The following is a 21,387-nucleotide window of genomic DNA, read 5'->3' on the forward strand; positions in this document are numbered from 1 at the left end:
TCAATTCTCAGGCTATTTGGATATGTTAAGGAATGATTTTCTACCCAAATTGCTCGCGATTGAATTACCCATAAATACTCAATGGTTTACGCAAGAGGTTTTGGTTTGCTTGGCATTTCTCACGCCAGAACCCCATTCGGTCGTCCTAAAGCACACGACCGAATGAATGTCTGTGCCAAAAACGGGTACTGACCCTCGAAACAGTTTATCGACCGGTGTCCTAAATAGCTCCTAGAGCTACCTAACAGTGTGAGCGGACTAAGCGTGGTGCCATATACCTCCGGCTTACGTATCCCAACCGCTCATTTGTCATATATCGTTGAATGCCAGCAAGTAACCGTCCACCATATTAAAGCGCTTGAAGCCTTTACTGGCTTGTGGTCAGCCATGTATATTTCTAGATTAGCTTCCCGCAGCAGTACGGTAGGAGTCTTTTCCCTTAGGTAAACTACTGATGTCGGCTGAAAAAAGCAACCGCATCAAGAAAATTCCACAGGGTCCGACAACCCGGCTCTCGCCACAACTCGCCGCTCGTGAGCGGCAAATTTTCTTCTTGACCTCTGTCCCAGGGTGGCCCGATCTCTGGTCCCCCCCCCCCAAAGCAGGGCAGTCAAACATCAGGTGTTCATTTGACCGGACCTCCCCGTAGACGCACAGCTCATCAGCTGCCAGGCGAAACCGAAACAGATATTGGTTTAAATTAACGTGGTTGGTGAGCACCTGAGCACCCGTTTCCCTTAAAACCGAGCTGGAATCCCCCCCCCCCCCAGATCCTGGATAAATTTACACGAGGATCTTCTGTTAGTCGTAGTGTGCCGATCCGGCTGCCATGCACCCATCGCGAGGCTCAGCATCCTCTTCCATAGGCGGGAGATAAGCGACTGAACAAAACAGAGGTTTCTCCTGTTGCAGGTGAAATTCCTCACACCGCTAATGTTGTCTTGGATTTTTTTAATTCGTTTTTTTGTAATCGAGTAATATCGACACAATATACGGGTCGCCACAATGGAGGTTTCTTTTGGCCACCTTTGAGCCCGGATTTAAATCCTCCTGACTTTTTTATGAGGATAGTTAAAAGACAATTTATTCCCATTAAGCATAAAACCTACAAATTTTATGGAAATGCGTGCGCGATAGTTCAGTTGCATGAAAAGATTCAAAAGCATCTGTGTCGTAGAGTCATCAGAAACATACATACTCGACTTGAAGAGGATGTTAGGCGTAACGGCGGTCATGTTGAACATTTCATATAGTAAAAAAACTTTCTACAAATACTGTATTTGGTATTTAAAGTTGTGAATTTATTAAACAACGAAATGGGGCCAGTAACAGTTTTTTAACAAATTTTTATATATTTTTTTTTCTTATTATATGTAACGCTTAAACACTGTTTATTATCTATTGTATATTACATATATTTAACATGTATTTATTTTTTAAAATAAAATACTAAATTAAATAACAGATTTTAATAATAAAAATAAAGTATCTTACTTTTTTTTGATAACTGTATCGTTTTGTTAAAAACAGTTTTATTAAATTACAGAAATTTTTGTTTTTTGAACGGAAAAAATGATACCTGCTAGACTCTTACTGTACGATTTCATTGTAATTTTTTTGTTGTTGATATCACTGCGTTTTGTCACATCATTCTTTTATTTTTTGTATGAATTACTGACAGTTATCTTATGAATTTATTATTAAAATTTATTGCCTTTCTAGAACAAACAAATAAACTTTTTTTCAATTTCTCAGCCGATTTTTTTTGTTGATAGTCATATCGTTCACTTCATCCCATATTTTTCATTTTTTAATAAAAGTATTGTAATGACCTTCACGAATCGAAGATCAGTGTTGTAATATTGCACTTACTACTTTGTAATAGTAACCCTCGATTTTAATCTTATCCGTGGACACACGTTTTATATTATTTAACTTTTTTTTATTTCTCCATCGATTAGTTTAAATAGTTCTAATTGTAGAATAAAAGTTTTACCTAAAGAATTCATTTCTGTTTCATGTAACAAATGTTTGTTGCCAACACTTTCCTATTGTTCGTGTTTTTTTTTGTGTTTTATTAACAGCTATAATCTCTTATAAACTAATAATTTTTTTTTTTTTAATGAAGCGATGGGAATTAAAAAAAAATTGTTTCATCTTCAGTACTTTCATTTATAATTTTATTATTTCAAGTACTTTATCAAGTTTTTGTACGCTATCTAATACTATCAAGTACTGCTACCTAGCGGCCCGATTCGTAAACTCACCTTTTTGAGGGAAAAAAATGACATAATCGAATCCCGCGATTCATCAAACGGAAGAAAAAATACAAGATATTTTTTAAAAGTATTCTTTATTACAAATTTAATTGAACAGAAATATAATGTTTTCATGCTTATTTTTTAATTATTTTCTCCGTTTTCATTTCAGTTTTAGGTTAAGTTATGTTTAGAACTGTAAACATGGTTCGTTGAGTTCGTCGTGCCGTCTAGTACTACGGACTTCTTACCAACGAAGTTATAATAAACTTCTTGATCGTATTAAATTAAAAAAATAAATAAATTCAAATGTGTCAACTTAATGTACGCCACTCTGAATATCTAGTAACATGATCGGTCAACTTAACCTAAAAAGGATTTTATAAAAGTTCTAAACTATTTTTTTTAAACGACTACAGCAGAGCATAATGTTAAAGTTTATACAGCATTCAGAAAAGATAAAGTATATAAAATAAGATGTGTTTGTGTAAGCCGTACGTTTCTTTTTTTTAAAAAAAAAAAAGAAAAATGTATAGAAGATATATAGTAGTCTATAGACAACACTTAAATAAACAGTGAACTTGGCCAGTTTTATACACGCATTATTAATGAAATAAAATAAAACGAGTTCGCGTACAAGAGCTAAATCAAGTGAGATATAAGCGAGAGAAAGAGAATGTGTACGTGAGGGGAGAGGTTCTCTCTTTTATATATTAGGTGGTATGTTTACAACCGCATAGAATCTCTCTCGTAAAAAAACTTCTTGAACTTGTACCAGTTTCCGTTGCCGCATGCCACCGGCACAACAACCTTACTTAGAATACGTACACAAAGACACACGCATAGTATGTAGGTATGATATGGTATAACCAATACACTGACGCGTACTGAGAAGGACATTTACCGAATAGAAGAACGACGGTGGGAGGAGGAGAGGAGGCGGAGATGTCTTCCTATCATGCGTTCGTTTTTTTCTTCTCTTTAATTTCGCAAACTCATCGAATGACCTAGCTCCTCGGTTATTCAACCGTATTATAAACACAGCATGCCACAAATAATCCGCCGATTCTATTTTATCATTTTAGCAATCGTAAGTCAAACGAGTCAACTTCATATTATTAATGAATGTGGGTGGACGTATTGATAAACTTATTTGTAATAACATCGACGCACAAATGAAAATATTTTTCAAATGTATTTTCATACAAATACATGCACATAAATAAACATAATATCTTCCAGCAATATTTTATAGAAAAAGATATAGTAATCTAATTATAACTTTAGCTATGAATTCGAAAGTATAATTAAAATAACTACAACTTACAATTATGACGATATCACAAGGTTAATTGATCGTTCTCCTATCGGTAATATTTCAAATCCATTCCCATCTTAAATACATATATACAGAGTCATATAAAACGCAACCCAACCTTATATTAGTAGGTATTGAAATAATAAAAAGGCATGTGTAATTGTAAATGTAATTTTTATTATTACCATCCATTACCTTACATTTAGAGTAAAAGTTGGAAGTGGCCGCCATCTTCTTGAATACAAGCTTCGATTCTTTTTACAGCGTTCCTTGCAACTTTTTTCAAAGTTTGTGGCTGGATATTTAATACAGCTTGTTAAAAATATTGACTTTCAATCGTTCAAGCGTTCGTGGTTTGTCGCTGTAGGCTTTTTCTTTGAGGTAATCCCATAGAAAAAAATCCGCCGCGGTCAAATCTGGAGATCTTGGTGGCCACAAGCCTCGACCGATAACACGATTACCAAAGAATTCCTCGACGAAATCAGAAGTTGAACCTGCGTAATGCGATGTCGCACCGTCATGTTGTAACCGGCAGTGTCTGTCTTCCTCTTCCGAGAGTGCGATGAACTGAAATAAAATATCCTGATATCGTTCCGCATTAATGGTGTACTCGAATAAAATAGGAACGATTATTTTCTTCCGCGATATCGCGCACCACACGCCCGACTTCTGCGGGTATAATTGTTTTTCGTGATAAACGTGGGGATTTTCAGCGCTCCAAATTCTACTGTTTTGGCTGTTTACGTAGCCATTCGAATGAAACCGCGCTTCATCTGTGAAAAATAACGAATGCGTAATGTTAATTCCCTCGCGCAGAAATCGACGGAACCGTTGACGATATTGTAGCCGTTTTTGTTTGTCGGGCTCAAGAAGTCGATGAACCGTTTGAATGCGATAAGGTCGTAATTGTCATTATTTGGTCGCCCGATGAACGGTTCATTTAGACTAATTAATTTCAGCAGGCGAGGCGATAATCGGTCTTTGATTTCAGCGACTGTATCTGTATTCAACACCGACGCAGATCTTTTGTGTTCCTTGTTATTAACAGAACCGGTCTCTCTAAATTTTGCGACTAACCTTAATACTGATGTTTTGTTAGGAGCCGGTTTATCCGGGTACTTATGGCGAAAAAAAATCTTGCACTGCAACCTCTGATTTCGTACTGAAGTACTAGTCAACAATGAAAATACGTTCTTTTGAAATTTCATGGATGAGTGATTGATGGGTTGCGTTTTATATGGGACACTCTGTATATATATATATATATATATATGTAAATTGAATGCATATCTGTCTCGTATGCATTCCAGTACCATTCATCCGACTGCGATGAAACCTTTGTGAATTGTGCACACGCCCGTGAAGGTTTCTGAATTAGTTGGACCCGCTAGATGGCACTGGGAATCTAGATATTTCGAAAACTTGTATTTACGGTCCGATTTGGCTGATATTCAGAATATGTGTTACATAGAAAAAAATACCTCTGCAAAAAATGAACCCGATAGATGGCGCTGGGGTTGAAATGTTTGGAAATATTGCATTTATGGTCCGATTTTGCTCATATTCAAAATATATATTAGTTACGTGAAAAGAAAAATTTTTGCAAAAACTATACCCGCTAGGTGGCGCCGGTGTCGAGATACAAACAAATATACATACAGACTTTCTTCTTCTATATGTTCATAAGTACACCACAAAAAATCCTGAACCGATTTACGCGCGGGAAAATAGGAAAAAAGAAAGGGGGAAAGGGACAAATGGAGAAAGGGAAAAGGGAAATTGGAAAAGAAATGGGAAATAGGGAACAAGAAACAGAGAAATAGGTGGAATAGGCGAATATCTAAAAGGGGAAAAAGGAGAACCGGGAAATAGGGTAAAAGTAAAATAAAGTAAAAGTGAAAGGTTAAATTTTGTGAAGTTCCGTAATGTTCATTTTGTTAATGTTTTATCAAACTTTCATTTGTGTTCATTTAATCTATATATATATATACGAGGGTAAGTCAATTATTATCCGCAATTTAGTTATATATTTGTTTCTGTTGGTAGTACTGTCGTGTTGCGTAGATGACGCATGCAAGGTTTAATTGTTATGTCTGTGCAGATTTGATGCTGCTAGGTTAGTTCTATTATCGCTGTCCTGCCGTTAACCGTGGCCCCTCCGCTTTCTGTTTGCACCAAACAAGAGCGACGTTCAGCGATCCGTTTTTTGATGTCGGAAGGTGTATCAGGGGCCGAAATTCATCGAAGACGTTCGGTACAGTACGGGAACAGTCTGTTGCCGCAACGGAGTGTCTACGAACGGACTAAAAAATTCAAAAACGGTCGCACAAGTGTTACGCACGACGAAGGACTCGGACGAGCGTTTACTGCCGCAAATGAGGAAACCATTGAGCGTGCACGCGACGCGGTTTTTTTAGACAGACGAGTAACTATCGATGAAGCGGCACATCGTCTGTAAATTAGTCAAGGTTCTGCCTACGAAATCATCCACAACCGACTTGGGTTTCATAAAGTCTGTACAAGATGGATAAAAAAAAAACTCACACGGATGCATAAACAAACGCGCTTGGGCATCTGCCAAAAACATTTGGAACGCTACGATAACGAACGGGACATCTTCTTAGACAGAATCATCACCGGTGACGAAACAAGGATCTATCGTTATAAGCCGGAGAGTAAACGGCAGAGTACGGAATGGAAACGTCCAAATTCGCCCTACAAAAAAAGGTTCAAGACCTGACCGTCCGCAGGAAAACTGACGCTTACGGTTTTTTGGGACTCACAAGGCCCGGTACTGGAACATTATGATGAAAAGGGATACGACAATAAACAGTGCGCGTTACAATGAGATGCTTACCGCCAAGCTGAAGCCTGCGATTCCAAGTAAACGGCGAGGACTTCTGTTGAAAGGAATTGTTGTTGCACGACAATGCCCGTCCACATAGTGCCGCCCACACTGCTGAAATGCTCCTGAAACTCGACTTTGAAGTACCGGCTCGTCCTCAGTATATTCCTGATCTTGCCCCTTCACTTTTTGGCTTCGAAAAAGCCGAGCACTGCTGTCGAAAGGTGTTGTGTTATTGCACGACAATGTCCGTCCACATACTGCTGCCCACACTGCTGAAACGCTCCAGAAACTCAACCTTGAAGTACCGGCTCGTCCTCCGTATAGTTCTTGTCCCTTCTGACTACCGCTTGTTTGGCCCACTCAAAGAGGCATTAAGGGGCCGTCGATTTACCTCGGAAACGACGAGCAAATAAACGGAGCATTCCTGGCTCGCAGCTCAACCGAAAACCTTCTTTTATGAGGGCATCAGAAAGCTTGTGCAACGATGGACCCCAAGTGCGTTGAAATGCAAATGTTGAAAAATGATGTAATGTAAGTTTCCTATTTGTATTGCAATAAAATTTATAACTACATTGCGGATAATAATTGACTTACCCTCGTATATATATATATATATATATATATATATATATATAACTCAAATATATCAGTAGCGAAGCATTGTTATATTAGCAGACCGGGTCTGCTAGTATCAAATAGAAAAATGGAAGTTTTGTCCCGAATGCGTTCCTATACCATTCATCCGATTGCGAAGAAACTTTGGTGAGTTTTGCGCAAGCCCGCGAAGGTTTCTGAATTACTTTGGACTTGCTAAGTGGCGATGCGGTCGAGATATTTCGAAAAATTGTATTTATGGTCCGATTTGGCTCATATTCAAAATATGTGTTACACGGAAAGAAAATACTTTTGCAAAAAAATATTTCAACTCCCGCTAGATGGCGCTGGAGTTGAGATATTTGGAAAAATTAGGTTTATGGACCGATATGACTCATATTTAGAATATATATTAGTTAAATGAAAAGTGAAATTTTTGCAAAATAATGGACTCGCTAGACGGTGGCGGTATTGAGATAATTTTGAAACAATCAAACAAATATACAAAGAGATTTTCTTTAGTGTTTATATAAAAGGCAATGTTCGTATGCGTGTCCGCTATAGAATAAAAACAACTACTGGACCGATTTAAGAGGAAGTTTTTGTAAAAATGGTCCATTTTCACTATCCCTGAATCCATTTTCACTATTTTCGGTGCGACCTCTGTACGTACGAATGTATCTCCTATAACTAAAAAACGATTAGCCGTAGGAGGCTGAAATTTTGGATTTAGGACTGTTGTAACATCTAGTTGTGAACCTCCCTTTTTGATTGCGATCGACTGAACCAAAAATGTTTAAAAATGGCCGTAATCTAAAAGAATCTGGATTTTGGACTTTTCTTAACTGAAGTAATTAAGTATTCGTTGAAAACTTTTTAACGATGCATCATAAGTGGTATTTATTTAATCAGTTTCAGAGTTACAGCAAATTCAAAGTTTAATTAATGAAATATTTCGATCTAACAGGAAAGATCGGTTCGAATCAGAGATCATCTCTTTTATTTTTTTATCTTTTTGTTTAAATTTAAATATATTGATTTATAATTATTAACCTCTTATTATAAAAAAAATGTACGATGAATAACAATTAAATTATAAAAATAAAAATAACTGAAAAAATATCAGTTTTTAATGAAATCAAATATTATGTAACTTTCATTTTAAAAAAATGTGTGTATTTAATTTAATAGACATACAAGGAAATCATGTGTTATCCACATTAGATTATTTCCTTTTACATGTCATATAAAACCACTACAATTATCCCTTAATTTGGGTTAATTTAAAGAAATCTTTCAACAACCGATATTGGCTAACGAAGCGATTACGATTCTACGTTTATACAAACATTTTTCTTTATTTTCACAGTAGAATACGCTCTGAATGTTTGTTACATTCTTCATGAATCACCCTGTCTTCAAGTCCCTATTTTATTATTTTCTTAATGCGTATACTGCAATCTGTTCTACTAGTGAACAAAAGCAATCCCTCTTACGGTCCAATGAGATGAAGATGACACGTAATTGAGGTGTACTCTTGTACAGACTCAGGCCGACCGTTCTTGAGGTTTGTAATTAATTTAACCCCTTTTTTTCTTTTTCCTGTTTAGCCTCCGGTAATTACCTGTCAGGTAGATACTTCAGAGGATGATATGTACGAGTGTAAATGAAGTGTAGTCTTGTACATTCTCAGTTCGACCGTTCCTGAGATGCGTGGTTAACTGGTTAATCCAACCACCAAAGAACACCGGTATCCACGATCTAGTATTCAAATCCGTGTAAAAATAATTGACTTTACTAGGACTTGAACGCTGGAACTCTCGACTTCCAAATCAGCTGATTTGGGAAGACGCGTTCACCACTAGACCACACCTACGCGTGTATTCAACCTCCTTTCACCACCCGAGTTACTACCTTTGATTTTATTAATCGTGTAAAACAATCACCGAGAGAAAGGTGGCAAAGCGACTGGGCGACTACCGTCGAGCCACGGGGCTCCTCTTTCAGAAAAACTCGTCGTGAGGAAGTGGTCTGCTGCCGGTTACGGATAGGGCATACGAGGATCACACACGAGTACCTAATTTCAGGTGGACACGCACCCCTATGCACACGATGCAACTGCCGCACGACTGTGGACCACATTCTCGTAGACTGCATATTTTATGCGGCGTTGCGTCGTAAATTTAATCTATCCAGAAACATCCGTGGTATCTTGTACAATAGTAACGAAATTTTGAATCGGATGTTTCTGTTTTTGCGTAGTACCAGGTTATTGAAAAAAATTTAATATTATCATATATATTTTTATGCTAGAAGAGTGTTTGATAATTTTTTTTTTTACTGTAACTTTTGATTTTTTTTGTTCTACGTCTTTAATTCTATTATCCGAGAAGGGAGCCTGCCTCCTTTTGCACAACCTATCGGAATTAGGTAAGTTTTACATAGTTTCTTTTTTCTATTATTTTAACTTTTATATTTTAAAGATTCCGTCTGCGATATTAGTTTTGAATTTTATTTCGCTTTTTTGACTTTTGTTTTAATAAATTTTTATTATATGATTTATATTAATTTTAAACCTTATTAGTTTTATTATTTTATAGTTATTTTACCTTTTTATTAAGGAATAATCCGGGCGATGATAACGCACAAGCGTTTTCCCCCCTCCCTAAAAAAAAAACCATTAAACCATCCCGGTGGGTTAATTAATTGAACCCCGACCACCAAAGTACATCGGTATCCCCTGTCTAGCATTCAAATCCGTTTAAAAGCAAGTAACCTTTACTAGGATCTGAACCTGAGAACCTTCAACATAAAAAAAATCAGCTATTAAACAACTGATTTGCGGCGACGAGTTAAACCGCTAGATCAGCCCGTTGGGCAACTTTAGTTATTTCAGGAAATTACCGTATTCTTGGTAAAATCATAATATTATATTAAATAACCTTCTACCTATTAATAAAAATCTTCGATTCCTTGCAAAATATCACATTAGAAATTTTCAATATTAAAAAATCTTGTGTACACCACATGACTTCCTTGTACGCCTATTAAATTACACATTTTTTTAAAATGAAAAGTACATAAAATGTTATTTCATTAATAACTTCTGATATTTCTTTTTTTCTTTATTATTATTATTTATTGACTATTATTTATTGTAATTTTTTTTTACAGAGATTAATAATTATTAATAAATCAATATATTTAAAAAAAAAGGAAATGAAGTAAGATTCGAAACAATGTGCCTTACCCTTGTAAGATCCAAATATTTCATTAATTAAAATTGTATTTGTTAATAACTCTGGAACCAGTGAAATTAAGTACCACCTATGATATATTGTTGAAAAGCTCTCTATGAGGGCTTATTACTGTAGTTAAGAAAATATCCAAAATCCAACTTTTTTGGATTTTGGGCTTTTTTGGACACTTTTGGTTCGGTCGATTGCAATCTACAGGGGAGGTGTACAACTAGATGTTACAACAGTGCTAAATCCAAAATTTCAATATTCTACGGCTAATCGTTTTTGAGTTATGCGGGATATCTACGTACAGACGTCACGACGAAACTAGTCAAAATGAATATTTCCGTTGAAATCTGAAAACCGAAATTTTTCGCGATCCTAATACTTCCTTTTTCTTCGTACAAGGAAGTAAAAACCTTACTATATAACCGTATTATTATATAATAAATAATCGAAGTAATTAAAAGATTATCGATCTTAACTTATCGAATCGTTCAAACTAATTATTATTTTACTTTGGATATAACATTGAACATCATTACTTTAAGAGAAATTTACTTTGAAATTAGGCGACTCTTGTATTTTGAAGGGCTTTACATACGTTATAGTCATAATATACAATAGGAGAAATAGAATAAAGGAACAAGAATTACGGTACCCGCTTCCTTTTGTGAGGCAATACGTTAATATACAACGATTCAACCCGACAGAAAGAGCGGTTCGCGTGAAAATAAATTAGTACAATACGGTCGGTTATTATATTACGGTAGTACGGATGAAAGAAAAGCGTTTAACTCGCGAGGGGAAATGGTTTTCATACATAGAGATAACTGGCGGCTGGAGGATGAGTTAGTCGGTAGAAAGGCGGGCAACAACGCAGAAGCATAGTTAATTCTAGTACACTGGAGCGGATAGAAAAATTTTTTTGAAAAGGTAATTTCATTTAACAGTAATCTCTTAATACACCCAAGCTCCTCCCTCCCCCCTTACTACTCTTTTTCTAATGTACTCTCTTTTTTATATTAATGAATTTATTCTTATCATCCACCCACACTAGAATAAGAGAAAACAATTTTTTGCATTTTTTATTTTACTTTTTTTTTGTTAAAGAAATGAAGGTTTTTTAAATTTTATATCTAAATTTTTCTCTATATTTTCCTTTTTTCATTTTATTTCCATTTCAATTTAGTATCTTAAATATTTTTGTCTCTTTATAAACAAGGATTTATCTTTTCATCGTACTTTTTATTTTCCATTTTACAATTGTTGAAGATATTATGGTTTTTGTAATTTTTTTTAAAAATGTTAATAGTGAAAAACAAGAAAAGAAATTACAGTAAAACCTGTGAAAGAACAAATTCAAGTGAACTGCTGACTTATAATGAAATATTTTTCTCGGCATATACAAGATGTCCTTAATAGATTAGGTCAAATTCTAGGAAGTAACCCACCGGGTTGGTCTAGTGGTGAACCCGTCTTTTGAAATCAGCTGATTTACAAGTCGAGAGTTCCAGCGTTGAAGTCCTAGTAAAGCCGGTTATTTTTACACGGATTTGAATACTAGATCGTGGATACAGGTGTTCTTTGGTGGTGTTGGGTTTTTTAATTAACCACACATCTCAGGAACGGTCGAACTGAGAATGTACAAGACTGTGCACTTCATTTACACTCATACATATCATCCTCTGAAGAATTATCTAAACGGTAGTTACCGAAGGTTAAACAGGAAGAAGAAAAAAACTCTAGGAAGTGATTCTACTTAACATATGAAAAAAAATGTCCAGTGAACTTAGGTCCGAAAACGCATATTTTTCCGTCTGTCCGTCATTTAGTCTTTTTTAAGAAAAAATTATTTTTCAAGAACGGTTGGAGATAACGCAATTAAATTTGGTCCTTTATTCTAAACCAACATTTTTAAATAAGAAAAAAAAATATAACGATATTCTTCGTTGACAAATTTCAAAGTGGCAGTCGTTTTAATTTTTCAATCTTAAATATCTTAGGAATTATTTGATATATCAAATTGTGTTGTAGTATAAAAATTATGAATCTTTGTTTTACGAACAAAACGACACGTTATTCGTAAAACTCAGACGACAAACAACAAAGTTACTGCAAAAAGCATACCACGACCGATATGGCGGCCACGTAGTTTTTTTTTATTATCGTCACTCGATAAGTAAATCACATTTCCTGAATAAAATTGCTAAAAATTCAACATTACGGATATTAAATAATAATTATTGAAAGAGGTAGCCTACAAAACGATTAATTCTCAGTATTTAAAAAGAGTTCCCTTCCTGAAATAATACTTCTTTAACCAATTCCAGGAACGGTGGGTAGCCAGGGGTGTAGGTTTAGTCGGTAGTGCGCAGGTATACATACGCATTTAACAAAATCTTATGGAACCTGTTACCGATCTCTACACTGCCATATGGTGTCTGTAAAATGGATTCAACACCTCTACAAAAGGTTATTCAAACAATACATGCGTGACGGTGCTCCTGCCAACTCTGCAATTAGCGCCAGAGAAAAATTAACTTTCAAAGAGGAAAATTAATTTTTCAAGGAAAGTGGATTTTGGTCGGGGCAGTCCCGTTCGTTGGCCTGCATGCTCACCAGTTCTGTACCCGTTAGACTATAATCAACGGGAACGTGTAATGTCTCTTGTTTATTCAACAAACATTGTCGATGTTTATCAGTTCAAGAACAGAATTTTCCGCTCTTTTCAAACAAACAGGAAGTAGCCAGTAATTTTTGAGCGTGTACGTCAATCACTAAACGTGGGGTTGTTGTGTTAGAATGAATGGAGGTCGCAAAGAATATTTCTTGTGATTCTCATCAGAAAACTAACAAAATTTTAAATTCTCTTACAATAATTACAAGAAAATTTGATTTAATTACGAAGTGTGATAATAAAAAAAACAAGATGGCTGCCATATAGGTCGAGGCCTACGTTTTGGAATAACTATGTTGTTTGTCGTCGGATTTTTACGAATAAGGTGTCGTTTTGTTCACAAAAAAATTCTTCATATTTTTTACAATACAACACAATTTGATAAATCTAATAATTTCTAAGATATTTACTATTGAAAAATCGAAACGAGTCGTTTTGAAATTTCTCAACGAAGAGTATCGTTAGATTTTTTCCTATTAAAAAATGTTAGTTGAAAATAAAGTATAAAATTTTATTGCGTTATCTCCAACCGTTTTTGAAAAATTCCGCTTCCAGGTAGTAGACAGATACTCATGTACACGGGTTTGGAATCCTAAAACACTATCCACAGAATTTTTTTCATTGTCGCGAAGAAATATTCTGAGCCATCTTCGAGGAAGTTATAATAAATTAGTCCAAAATTAATCAAAATATCGGCCAATACGTGCACGTACATATATTTTCTATTAACTTTCTTTAGAAGATAAATTTTCCTCTCCTTTTCGTGTTAAGCTTACCGTTCAGATAATATTTCAGAGGATGATATGTACGGGTGTAAATGAAGAGTATGTAGTCTTGTACATTCTCAGTTCGACCGTTCCTGAGATGTGTGGTTAATTGAAATCAGACCGCCAAATAACACCGATATCCACGATCTAGTATTCAAGTCCGTGTAAAAATATCTCGCTTTACTAGGACTTGACCGCAGGAACTATCGACTTCCAAATCAGCTGATCTGGGAAGACGCGTTCACCATTAGACCAACCCGGTGGGTTCATTTTAGAAAATAACTAACTTTTTTTTTGAAACGATGAAATTTTAAAAAAGCTCGATACTAAAAAGACGGTCGATCGTTATACTTTTTTTTTATAGCTATCCTGCTGCAGCAGTAATAGGGCTACAACCGTGAAATTAAAAATAAAAATATAAAAAAATATTATTACTATTATAGACAACGAAAGCGACACTTAAAAAAAAAAAATAATAAAATGCTGCTGCCATCTACACAAACCATAATATTCTGATCAATGTAAATTCTTTTATTATCCCATTAAGACAAAATAAAACAAATTATTTATTTATAAATTATATAATCTTCTTTTTTTTTTAGAAAGTATCATTTTCTTATTTTATATTATATCTTTGTTAGAATATTTTAGGATAATTAAAGAAAAAAAAAATAATAGTAATTGGAGAAATTAGAAGAAAAGCAGAAGTAAAGAAAGAGAACCGAGTAAAAAGAGACGTTGTAATCTTACAAATAAAAGGGAGCAGCTTAATAAGAAAAAGTACTAAAAAAAGAGAAAAAGCAGCAGCAACAAAAGTGGAAAGGAAAGGAGGAGATCGTAAATCGAATTGTATGCGAATACACACACACACACACACACACACACACACACACACACACACACACACACACACACACACACACACACACACACACACACACACACACACACACACACACACACACACATACACACACACACACACACACACACACACACACACACACACACACACACACACACACACACACACACACACAAAACAATGAAAAGCGATTTCATAATAAATGTATATAAGTGTTTCATTACTTTTGTACTTAAGAACAGAAATGTAATAAAGGAGATAAAGGTAGTAAGAGATACATAAATACAAAATATATATATATCGACGTATGATAGATATAATTTACAATACTTTATCATTAACAATTCATCTATATATAAACCTCTAAAAGTAAAACTTAAAATCAGTTAACGAATATAAGCAATTCATTTTATTATTATTAAATAAAACTAGTGAGAATTTTACCCGCGAAAAAATAAAATGAATTTCTTATCACATTACCATTATGTTGACCTTAATTTCCAGAAATTCATAATTCTTATTTTTAACAAAAATACTTCAGAATAAAAAAGGTATATAAATATACGGCGGGTATATATTTATTTTTCTGGGTAAAAAACGCTTCCGCGTTATTATCGCCCGGAAAAGATATATACGAGGTGCGACAATAAAGTAATGAGACTGATGTGAAAAAAATGTTGCTTACCGTTTTAGTCATGTTTAGTGTTGTCTCCTTCAAAGTAGTTCCTCTGATTGCACACGCTTATTCCAGCGCTTCTGCCATTGACGGTAACATTTCTGGAACTCATCTTCTGTAATATCCTCAAAGACCATCGTCACAGCTTTTGGGACATCTTGTATCGTTTGAAAACGGTGTCCCTTGACCGCCATTTTGACTCTTTGAAATAGAAAAAAGTCGCACGGAGCGATATCTGGTGAATAAGGTGGCTGCGGTAGTACTGAAATTTGTTTTGAGGTTAAAAATCGCCGTACTGACAGAGCAGTATGGGATGGCGCATTATCGTGATGCAGAATCCAATTATCAGCGATGTCGGCGCGGACACGAAGATCTCGTTTACGAAGTCTATCTAAAATTTCTTTGTAGAAATATCGGTTGACTGTTTGTCCAGGAGGCACCCGCTCTTTATGAACAATTCCCTTTGAATCGAAGAAGCACACAAGCGTGCTTTTCACTTTGACATGCGAGCTTCTTTTGGTCCGGGTGATCCCTTTGAGCACCATCGCGAACTTTTGCGTTTTGTCTCTGGATCGTATTGAAAAAACCAACCTTCATCACCAGCGATAACACGGCTCAACAAATCTGGATCGATTTCCGTTTGCTCTAACAGATCGGCTGCCACATTTTTCCGCGTTTCTCGCTGTTGTTGTGTGAGATTCTTGGGGACCGTTTTTGCACAAATCTTTCTCGTACCGAGATCTTCAGTTAATATTAGACGAACCGTTTCTCGATCGATGTTGAGTTCTTCTGCGATCATTTTCACGGATAATCTTCGATCGGATCGTACGATTTCACGCACCCTGGTCAAGTTGACATCTGTCCGTGAGGTTGACGGTCGTCCACTGCGGTCTCTTCATCTTCAACATTCGTTCTGCGTTCACTAAAAATTTGTCGCCACCGAAAAACTTGAGCGCTTGACATAACCTCCTCTCCAAAAGCCTTCTGAAGCTTACCGTAAGTTGTCGTCGCGTTTTCACCCGATTTAACGCAAAAATAAATGGCATACCGTCGCGCAATATTTTGCGGTTTCATTTCTGTGACGAGAGACACAAACACGTGTTCACTTATTACAGAACAACTCACGACCGAGCAGTTGCATCAATGTGCCGCTTGGACTAGAAGTAGCTTATAGACCGAGGTCAAAGATGGTGTGCCTACGCAAGCTGCAGGGTTGCCACATTTTGCAAAGAAAAATCAGTCTCATTACTTTATTGTTGCACCTCGTATGTTGTATTAACAAAGAAATATGCATCACACATTATATACCCCCGATTAAAATAATAAATTAATCTTCGATTTACGGCAATTATCATAAATAGTTGAAACACAGTGCAGTAAATTTAAATATTTGAATATAAAAAGGACCGTCCTAAAAAATCGTAAAAAACATAAGATAAGATTTCATTATTCGCTAGAAGAGAGCAGGTTAGCTGCTAGATTAAACTTACGAACCCACCGGGTTGGTCTAGTGTTGAACGTGTCTTCCCAAATCAGCTGATTTGGAAGTCGAGAGGTCCAGCTTTCCAGTCCTAGTAAAGGCAGTTTCTTTTATACGGATTCGAATACTAGGTCGTGGATACCGGTATTCTTTGGTAATTTGGTTTCAATTAACTACACATCTCAGGAACGGTCGAACTGAGAATGTACAGACTGCACTTCATTTATACTCATACATATCATCCTCATTCATCCTCTGAAGTAATATTTGAACGATAATTCCCGTTGGCTAAAGTCACCGGATGACTTCGTTGTACGCCTATTAAATTACATATACAAATTTTATGATGCACTTCATTTAAAACTTATTTCATTTGAAAGTGAGATAAGACGTTCCTTCTAATCCTTTAATAAAGGATCCTTTAAAAAAAATCAAATATTTATACAATTATTAATTCAACAAACTTACATAAAATATTAGGATAGAGTATAAGTCTATTTATTACTCATATTACTAGATCAATATTATTCGTATCTTCCTGAGTTGCTGATTAACAAAAGTTTCACATTTGTGGAGTCAAATAAAATTTAATATAATTAAACTATTCTAAATTTTGGATTTAAGACTATTGTAACATCTAGTTGTGCACCTCCCCTTTAATTTGCAATCGATTAGACCAAAAGTGCCAAAAAAAAGCTCAAAATCCAATAAATTTGGATTTTGGATAACTGCACTAATAAGCCCTCATTTAGAGCTTTTCAACAATATATGAAAAGTACCACTTATTAGTGGTACTTTTCATCGGTTCCACAGTTATACGAAAAGAAAATTTTAATTAATGACATATTTGGATCTTACAAAGGGAAGGAAATCGGTTCGAATCCCAGTTCATCTCTTTTTTTTGACTTTTTTTAATTTAAATATATTGATTTATTAATAATTATTATTAATCTGAGATTGTAAAAAAAAAGTTACAATAAATAATAATGCAATAATAACAAGAAAAAGTTTTTTAAAAATTAGAAGTTATTAGTGAAATAAAATTTTTTGTACTTTTCATTTTAATTTAAATATTTTTTACCGAGGTTAATAATTATTAATAAATCAATATATTTAAACTGAAAAAAAAGGAAAAAAAAAATATGTATATGAAGTCGGATTGGAACCGATTTGGGCATAATTACGGATCCGACACGTTCTCACTTACACTACATAACTACTTGAGCGATGTGAAACAAACAAATTTTCACAAACAAATTTTAGGCCTCAGATTAATAGTAGAGGGAAGATTAAAGAAAAACAAACCGAACATACTTGGCGTTTATAGACCTAGAAAAGGCATTCGATAACGCAGACTGGAATAAAATGTTCAGCATTTTAAAAAATTATGGTTCAAATACAGAGATAGAAGAAAAATTGCTAACATGTACAGGAACCAAACAGTAACAGTAACAATTGAAGAACATAAGAAAGAAGCCGTAATAAGAAAGGGAGTCCGACAAGGATGTTCCCTATCTCCGTTACTTTTTAATCTTTACATGGAACTAGCAGTTAATGATGTTAATGATCAATTTAGATTCTGAGTAACAGTACAAGGTGAAAAGATAAAGACGCTACGATTTGCCGATGATATAGTAATTCTAGCCGAGAATAAAAAGGATTTAGAAGAAACAATGAACGGCATAGATGAAGTCCTACGCAAGAACTATCGCGTGAAAATAAACAAGAACAAAACAAAAGTAATGAAATGTAGTAGAAATAACAAAGATGGACCGCTGAATGTGAAAATAGGAGGAGAAAAGATTATGGAGGTAGAAGAATTTTGTTATTTGGGAAGTAGAATTACTAAAGATGGACGAAGCGGGAGCGATATAAAATGCCGAATAGCACAAGCTAAACGAGCCTTCAGTAAGAAATATAATTTGTTTACATCAAAAATTAATTTAAATGTCAGGTAAAGATTTTTGAAAGTGTATGTTTGGAGTGTCGCTTTATATGGAAGTGAAACTTGGACGATCGGAGTATCTGAGAAGAAAAGATTAGAAGCTTTTGAAATGCGGTGCTATAGGAGAATGTTAAAAATCGGACGGGTGGATAAAGCGACAAATGAAGAGGTATTGCGGCAAATAGATGAAGAAAGAAGCATTTGGAAAAATATAGTTAACAGAAGAGACAGACTTATAGGCCACATACTAAGGCATCCTGGAATAGTCGCTTTAATATTAGAAGGACAGGTAGAAGGAAAAAATTGTGTAGGCAGGCAATATGTAAAACGTTTGGAATATTTAAAACAAATTGTTGGGGATGTAGGATGTAGAGGGTATACTGAAATGAAACGACTAGCACTAGATAGGGAATCTTGGAGAGCTGCATCAAACCAGTCAAATGACTGAAGACAAAAAAAAAAAAAAGAAAAAAACAAGTGAAACAAAATTAATATACAAACTAATATAAAATGCTGACATAGAAACCACAATAAAATGTGATATAATGTGGTGTCCACCACAATATGCTTGTGTAACTCTCCACTTCATTAAAAAAATTGGAAAACTGTATCTTGCTTTCAAATTAAATACTTATTTCAAGTTAAATGAAGTGCAGCAAAAAATGCGTATATGTGATTTAATAGGCGTACAACGAAGTTATGTGGTATCCAAATTAAATTTTTTATGTCGTATAAAAAGTGGATTATATGTTACAGAATTTTTTTAAATTTTGTTTTCGAATTTTCTTAGGTAAAATCAATTAAGAAATACATAATTTCATCGATTATATTTAAAAAACCTTTTGCTTTGTAGAATGTATTATATCAGTCCGGTTTCACAGATAAGAAAATACACTTTTCAAGTTCATTTAACAAATTAATAATTAAAATTTTAGTTTTACATTAAAACAGCTTAAATATATTACAATAATAATAACAAAGCAAAAAAATAAAAATAAAACATAAACTATGAATTAATAAACTTCACAGAGTTTTATTACGTTTAACGTACAAGTGAAATACCTACTCGCGACAATATACAAAGGAATTATTTAGTACGAGGGGTATGAGATTGATAACAGCGGGGGAAAAGGGAAGCTTAAACCGCACTGACCCCCTGATAATGTTACGGATCACGGCATTTCAGGATCTCGGAGATTCCTAAACCCCAAGCTATTCCCAAAATGCCGGGTAAGACAACTCAGATTAACCTAGCGATCGTCGTTAAACCACCGGAGACTATTCTCCGTAGGACAGTTACGCAAACCGAAACCGTACTGGCACGCATAACCCCTACCATCTCCATCGTAGTTAACCGATGACGTTCAATTCTAAAACTCCCACAGGTAAATCTCAATTCCCTTACTTCCAAATTGATCCGCTCCATACAACCTATATTATGTACGTATAACCAACTATTAAAAATATTTGGGGTCATTCACCTTTCACGGTAAACAATTTTCATATAAAACACTACATAATAAATAGATTTCTCCAAATCAAGTATAATAAAATCAATTTAACAATAAGAAATAAATATTAAAAAACTCGTCTGCTAAAAAAAAAAACAAAAAAACTGACAAACATTGCCCTTTAATAAAAGATAATTAAAGACCGTGCGGGTCTTAATTTGAGATATAAATTTCTATATAAGAATAACAAAATGGCTGACAGGTGGAGAATGAAGGAGAAATTGCCATTTTTCCTAAGAATATTTTTTATCTAAGTAGAATCCGAAAAAGTACAGCCAGCACACCATTTAGAAATATTCTATATACTGATTTATTAATAATTATTAATCTCAGATTGTAAAAAAAATTTACAATAAATAATAACAATAAACAAAGTAAGAAAAAAATATCAGAAGTTATTAATGAAATAAAATTTTATGTACTTCTAAAAATATGTATATGTAATTTAGCAGACGTACAAGGAAGTGATGTGGTTTCCACATTAGATTTTTTTGATAATTTAATACCCCCCTTAAATAAGTAAGATAATTTCTAATGATATTTAATTTCAAATCCCTAAAAAAGGGGTGGGGAAAATAAACAGTTTTTTTTTTGTTTTTTCTGGAGATTAGATGATCCCATTACATTACTCTCACTTGATTACACATTCGAGCGATTTCATTCAATGCGGGTATAGTTACCACATTTTTATTCGCAGTTGTTAAAATTTTGCTTGATATCGTCAGGCCGGATTAGCTGTTTTTAAGAAATTTTGTAACATAACTTCTAAAAATAGTTAAATGCCATTTAAGTTGTTACAATTAAAATGGGGTGGTATAGTCTCCATAAATTCTTTATCTAAAAATTTTAGTCAAAGATTAGTGTAATTTTTTTTTTACATGATTCTTTACTTAATTTCCTCCTAATTAGTAGCCGGGTTAAGGGCGACCCCGAAAATATTGTGCAACTTTTTAATATTTAGATGATTTGAGATGATTATACATTATCTTCTATTTTATCTTATCTTATATTCTATCATATATATTTGATTTTTAATATTTAGATAAGTTGAACATTATTTAATAATGGGTTACTATTTCGTATTAATCTTTCACTGATCGCATCGCAACTATAGAAAAAAAAATAGCCAAGTTTGGTGAAAATCGGGCAAGTAGTTCTAGGGAACCGGGTTGGTCTAGTGGTGAACGCGTCTTCCCAAATCGGCTG

At 34.5% G+C, this 21,387-nt stretch overlaps 1 protein-coding gene across 5 annotated transcripts in view; it reads right to left on the minus strand.

Annotated features, from left to right (window-relative positions):
- LOC142333753 (putative polypeptide N-acetylgalactosaminyltransferase 9) overlaps window positions 1-21,387 on the minus strand; it is a 436,298-nt gene that overhangs the window by 121,329 nt on the left and 293,582 nt on the right. The window lies entirely within an intron of this gene.

The sequence above is a fragment of the Lycorma delicatula genome, chromosome 13 (genome assembly GCF_047948215.1).
Source record: "Lycorma delicatula isolate Av1 chromosome 13, ASM4794821v1, whole genome shotgun sequence".
Classification (NCBI taxonomy): domain Eukaryota; kingdom Metazoa; phylum Arthropoda; class Insecta; order Hemiptera; family Fulgoridae; genus Lycorma; species Lycorma delicatula.